The sequence below is a fragment of the Pteropus medius genome, unplaced genomic scaffold, assembly GCF_902729225.1.
Source record: "Pteropus medius unplaced genomic scaffold, Ma_sr-lr_union100, whole genome shotgun sequence".
Taxonomy (NCBI): Eukaryota; Metazoa; Chordata; class Mammalia; order Chiroptera; family Pteropodidae; genus Pteropus; species Pteropus medius.
Genome location: NW_024356249.1, coordinates 17,360,914 through 17,367,730, shown reverse-complemented (window position 1 = coordinate 17,367,730; position 6,817 = coordinate 17,360,914). Strand labels below are relative to the sequence as shown.

Genomic DNA, 6,817 nt, shown 5'->3' with positions numbered 1-6,817 from the left:
ACCAGTGGAAGACAACTTAAACTTGCCTGTGTCCTTTCGACGTGACCTAACTTACTTTCTGCCACTAGGTGTCCCAAGCTCACTTTTTTCTTTCCTGGTTCCAGACAGAGTCTAACATTTCTTCAAGAAGCTCTCAGTCTTTTGTGGAGAAAGATCTGTATAGCAAATGGTACCAGGGTGACATCGCATATAAGAACTACCCAGTAGAAAGAGCTAAATAATCTGTATTTATATTTATATCTCTATATTATATCATGAAGTCATGTTGAAAATTCACATTTAAATTTAGTATTACAGGTTTTTAAAACCTTTTGTATGTGATATTCTCTTACTGTGAAAATCTTCATTCCTGATAATATTAAATATTTACATGTATGCTTTCTGCAGTCAAATATATAATTCTCTTACAGTTTATTTCCTAAGAATATATTCATGAAATATTTAGAGTCAAGTTATAGTTTAAAGGTCACTTATATAATTCCTTTGTCTATAGGTTGACAAGTTGATATGCAGTTAGCTTTATTTACATATTTTTTTGTATTTAATTTTACTAACCAGGTCTTTTACCACTGAGTTCATGTGTATTCTAAACTTTAGCCACTTCTCTTTCTACACAAAGTGATGACAAGGTGCAACACCTCAGCTCCACCCCCATCTCTTTCCCAAAAAATCCTGCTAATGGGTAATTGTGCCACTATTTTACAAATCCATTCTTGGGTAAGGTTGTAGTAAACCTGCCAAATATTTTCAGCTTATGTCTATAACCAAGATATTGTAGCTATGAACTATGCTTATGCATTTTCCTCTTCTTTCAACTGGCTATAGGAGATCCTGCATTAACATATAGTCATAAGATGAAGGGAGGCTGTTTGTGCAAAGTTTTGGGTGTCCAGGACACCTACTCAACATCTGTCTTGTTCAGTCTAGTCTTGCTCATCCTCTGCTCTGAATGCATTACTTTTGTATTATTATGATTTGTTGGTGGATACATCCAATATTATGACTTGATGGATTTGACAGGACTCAGCTCACAATGGCCAGTTCCAGCTGCGTACATTTGGATCCCATAGTGAGCCGTAACATCTCTACCATGTCCCAGCATCATGCCAGGAGTTTGTCAAAAGACAAATAATTCTATGATGCAGAAGAAATGGCCTTGCTCCAGAAACTTAAAGATCTGTGTTATGATTCTCTGACTGGTACTTGCCATAGAATAAATAATAATATTTTTTTTCCATCACTGTTACCTATAATAACAGAATTTGCTACCTTGATCTCCTGCATGTCTTTCTCTGCTCTGGGTTCTACTTAAAGCTGGCAGTCTTTTGTTCATCCAACAAGTGAGAATAGTAGCTCAGTAATATGGTAACATCAAAACTCAAAGAAACCAAATGGACATTGTGTTTCCTTCTTTTTGGAAGAAGGTGCAAGATGAAATAATTTGTATTTTGTTTTGCTAAGAATATCCCATAAAAACCCTTGATCACCAGAATCCTACAAATGTAATAGTTGTGGAAGGCCCTAAAACACATAGATTTTATCCCCCACATGCTGAAATATTTGAATTCTACTGATGCCTTCTGCGTGCTAGCCAATTCTTAATCATCCTGCTCAATAAATATAATGCTACTAGTGAAATACATGAATGTGATATTCTGCAGAATGTCAGGATATTCCAGATATCTTTGGACAACATTATTATAGAAGGCAAGAGTGTTACTATAAACCTATAACTAAAAAGGAAATTTATATTATTGTCCATTTTGTGTGAATGTGAACAGTTTTGATTTTCATTTCTGATTAGAAGAGATCAAATTAATGAAATCAATGTTCACTTATTGTGTACCTGAGATCATATTTATCTGCTCTAGCAAATATATCACATCTCACATAGTGACTGAAATTTGGGTTATTACTTGATTGAACTGATGGTAGACTGTAGTTATTCTCCATGAATCATACAGTTTCTACAAAAGCTGGGCAGATGAACAGAACATAGATACAATGGGAAACATTCACCTACATCCTTTTTGATTCTTAACTATGGCACCAGTTTCCACCACATACTCCCCAGGTCATGATATTATTGTGACTTATTAGCCAAGTGGGTGCAATTCAGATGCTTCCAAACAGTCTTCCCTACTATGATAACTCTGATTTGTAATAGGCAGAATAATGGCTCCTTGGAGTTTCCCATGAATATATTGTTACTTGATTAAAGGGTTGCTAATTAATTGATCTACATATAGGAGGATTATCCTGATTTATCTGGGTGGGCCCAATGTGATTACAAGGATCCTTAAAAATCAAAGAAGAGAGGAGAAGGACAATCAAAAAGATTGTTAAAAATCAAAGATCCTTAAAAATCAAAGAAGAGAGGAGAAGGACAATCAAAAAAAAATTTCTGAGTCTGAGATGAAGAAATTGGGCCGTGAGCCAAGGAGCAGAGGAGTCTCTAGAAAGTGGAAAAGACAAGAAAGTAGATTCTTCCCTAGAGACTCCAAAAGGTACACAGCCCTGCTGACATGTTGGTTTTAGCTCAGTGAGTCCTATTTCAGATTTCTGCCTACAAAACAAGAAATCTGAGTTTGGTTTAAGCTACTAAGTATCTGGTAAGTTGTTATAGGAGCAACAGGAAACTAATACAGATTTAGGGATCTGGATATTGGGTGCTGCCATAACAAACACCTAAAAATAGAGAAGTGACTTTGGAATTTGGCAGTGGGAAAATGTTAACAAATATTGGCTGCCACTCCATTCTTGCTGGTTCTTATACTCACTAATTATTGCAAAAAATTACTCTTCTCAACTTTTGATTGTTAAGCAGACTCCACTTGGCCTCTATTGTTTTACTTTATTTATTTATTTATTTTTTAGGTGAGGCAACTCTTGATTGACCTCACAGATTGCAAGAACCTTGTCAGTTTACAATCCCTTATTTATCTATCTATTAGCTATCTATCTATCTATCTATCATCTATCTATCTATCTATCTATTTATTTATTTGTTTGTTTTCATGCCTACAGCACCTGATCTTCCTAGGTGGTCTCTCATCCAAGTACAAACCAGGCCCGACCTTGCTTAACTTCCAAGATCAGACAGGTTTGGGCTTGTTCAGGGTAGCATGGCCATAGACAACCTCTATTGTTTAATGGTCTCATTATTTTCCTTTCAGAAAGCCAGGTTTTCCAATAGTCATTCTTGTCATTACAGGGATACAACTGAGTTATTTAAAAGTGCTTCGATTCTTTTAAACTTCGTTAGGCAGAATGAGAATAGCCTTTAATTTAGGGCTAATGTTGCCCCTTTACTAAGGCAATATCCTGCCATCATCCTGAGAGTTTACAAGATTTATTGTTGTGGCTGGGAGAAACATGAGCTATTCTAAATTCTGTTTAAATCTTGAGGATTACTTAGCTTCGTTTCTTTTGGGTGGTTTTTCTCTCTCTGGAAATTTCTTCACACACATGTATTATGCTAATCATTACTCAAGGAAAGGTATGTGAGGGACCCTAGGCAGATTTGTGGAGACTTCTCTCTCACAATGGATCTCTATCCTCTCGGCATCTATTCTTGTGAATTCTTGCCACCTTGGCATCTCTGACCTCCCAACTCTCTCTCCTTATTCAGAGTGACTGTCAGACTTCACCTGGATCCCTTTGATACATCCTGGAAACTCTTTCCAGGCAATAAATTGGGAAAATATAAGACTTACTTTGTATCTCCCCTCTCAGGCGTAACAGTCTTTCTTGTCTGATGTTTAATGTACAAAAACCATTGTTATATATGTTTTGCTTATTAAAAAAAATGTTTTTAAGTAGAGAGGATAAATTGTATTCCTTTTGGTCATCTTGACCAAAAATAGAAATCAACATTTTTATTTTTAAAATTCTGTGTGTGTGTGTGTGTATGTAAATATATATATATATTTATATTTATTTTTTTTTTTGTAGGCCAGGTAAGACTATGAGATTGATCCCAATGAATGATCTTCATGATTTGAAAAAGGCTGATGAGATGACCACATAAGAGAGTGGATGCACTTTATTGACAAAGTCAAGAGGTGCACTTTCCATAAGTGATACATCAATATTTAAAATATTTTCTCACTGATATTTTTAATGGTGGCTAATTGGTCTCATTTTCTATAGGAATCAAATAGATGTGAAGCCTACAAGAATATTTCTTGACTCATATATTGGATATCAAACTGAAAGCAACAAATAAATAAACAAAAAGTCATATAGACACAGATAACAGCGGTTACAGGAGGAAAAGCGGGGTGGTAGGAAGGTAGGTACAAGGGTAAAGGGGTCAAATGTATGGTGATAGAAGGAGATTTGACTTTGGGGAGCGAACACACAATGCAATATACAGATGATGTATTATAAAATTGTACACTTGAAACCTATATAATTTTATTAACCAATGTCGCTTCAATAAATATAATAAAACAAACAAATAGAGAAATAAAAGAATATTGCTTGATCAATATAAAGAAAACAAAACAGAAAAACAAAATCTTAAACATCCGTTTGGTCAAAAAATCTAAGTTGCCACAACAGACTTTTTAACCTTTAATGCAATATCCATACCTATACCAATCCTGAGACCAAGAGCCTACTGATTGAACAAAATCTGGGTTCCTTGAGAGAAAAATACTGTCACTGCCACAAGTTAATACAAATAAAATCTTCCCAGATTTTCTAAAGGAATCTATAGCCATTAACAAGAATAAATGTAAAATAGAAAAAAAAAATAGCCAGAGTATTCAGGGATTACCAAACACTGACTTCGAATTGACATTAGTTCCTGGGGACACAAAAATGTTTTCCTAGCCTACAATTCAAATTCAAGGCTTTAGCTGGTGAGGTGATATGTAGGCTAATCTCCACTCAAAGTAGGTCCTGTTGTTCCACCGACTAATGTTTTGGTTATATCCTAATTCTTAAATCTGTAATTGGAATAGGTACTTTTGCCAAAGACACAATTACCACACAGATCTCTAACCCTTAGGGTAAAGCTATTGTAGAAAGGGATAAATGGAATTATCCCAAACTTTATTTCCATACCAGGATAGAGAACCACAAGTAATAATCCGACCTGGAGGAAATTATAGAGATTAATGCTCTATCAAAGACTTGATAAAAGCATGAATGTTAAGACCTATCACATCCCCATTTAGCATACCAGTGTGTGTATGCAGTAATTGGGATGATCTTGCAGTATAACACTGAATTATCATAAACTCCATCAGATGGTCACTCAAAATTCAGCTTTTGTTTTTGGTGTGATATCTTTGCATGATGAAATCAACACACACCTAGTATGTTACTATAAATCTGAATAATAGGTTTTCTCCATCTTAACTTACAAAGTTAAGTTCCAAATTCATGCTTCTCCGCCCTGTTTTGTGATAATAGAGGTAGAACTCTGCAAACTACATTTCTCTTTTGTTAGCTTGCTTTATGCTCTATTCTGACAAAAGAGAGTGCCAATAGATACTGCATATCTGGAGGAGGATGAAGCAACATTATCTTCCTCCAGTTTTTATGGTTTTCAACGTGACAGCATGATCTCTGGCATGCTTTGGGTCCTGGAAGTATCTATCACAATAGTGGCATCTTTATGGTTCTGATGTTAATATCTCCCTGAGGGCTTTTTATTTTTTAATTTAAATTTTTTTTTTTAATCTTTACAGTGGCAAAAGACCTCTTAGAACAATGGGCACACTCTAGCAAATTTTTCTTTACCCTAGGTACTAGGCGGTATCTTATTTTGGCAGTAGTATTCTCTAAGAAACAATCTGAACCTCAGCCTTTCAGGACCCTCCTTTTTATTCTTCATTTACTTTTCCCTTTGCTCTGGGTATCAAAGCCATTTTTTAAAGTTTCTACCTCTGCCATTACTTGGAGTGATTTTATATCTTTTTAAATAATTAACCAACTTTTATATAGTTAACAATTCTTTTTATTATATTTTTCCTATTCAATTTACTGGTCTGGGTTCTGTCTTCTAACTATTATCTGACTGATACAGAGTAACTGGGTAACACTGACTTCTTATAGTATCCATTAGTGCCACTTAGTGTTATTTTTGGTTCTCATTGTTCTAAGCACATGGTAATATTGCAGGCACATAGTAAAATGAAGGGAAAAGGAGAGAGTTAAAAATATATTTTCTATTGTCACACAAATATACAGAAAAAAACCCCTGCAAAAACTAGATTATAAAAAAACAAACAAACAAATAATGTAAATCTTTAAGGGAAAGCATGAGTTAGAAATAAGAGACAAAAAAGAATGGGTACACCTAACGGGTGATGATTGAATCTAGCTAACTGAACGTGAATCTCTATATAGATTTGCCATCACTCAGTTAGAGTTTACAAATGCACGAGTGGTTTTCACACAGATGTCTCTCAGCACAGTCATAAATGCTTGTGACTATACTTTTAAAAGTGTTTTAGAGCTCTCAAACGTATAAACAAATTTATTTAAATTTGCACTAAACTACATATACTAGTATATGACACTTTTTGTTGGACATTAGTGGAATATATGGAAAATGAAAACAGCTGTCATATGATAGTTGAGTATGTATAAGAATTAATGTTCATAGAATTTTAAGACACAATCATTCTCTCTTCTTTCACATACAAGTCCTACCATCATCATAACATAAAATTGGCAATTTGGGACTTAAGAGAAATAAAAAAGCAATATAAATATTTCCAGAAAATAAATTCATTTGCACGCTGACTCTCAAGTATCTGTAATGCTATCTATATTAAAGGAAAATGAGGTTAGTTGATGG

The 6,817-nt window shown here is 34.6% G+C and overlaps 1 pseudogene; it reads right to left on the bottom strand.

The window, feature by feature from the left end:
* Window positions 1-3,018: 3,018 nt before the first annotated feature.
* Window positions 3,019-3,137, bottom strand: LOC120601319 (uncharacterized; annotated as a pseudogene).
* Window positions 3,138-6,817: the final 3,680 nt, after the last annotated feature.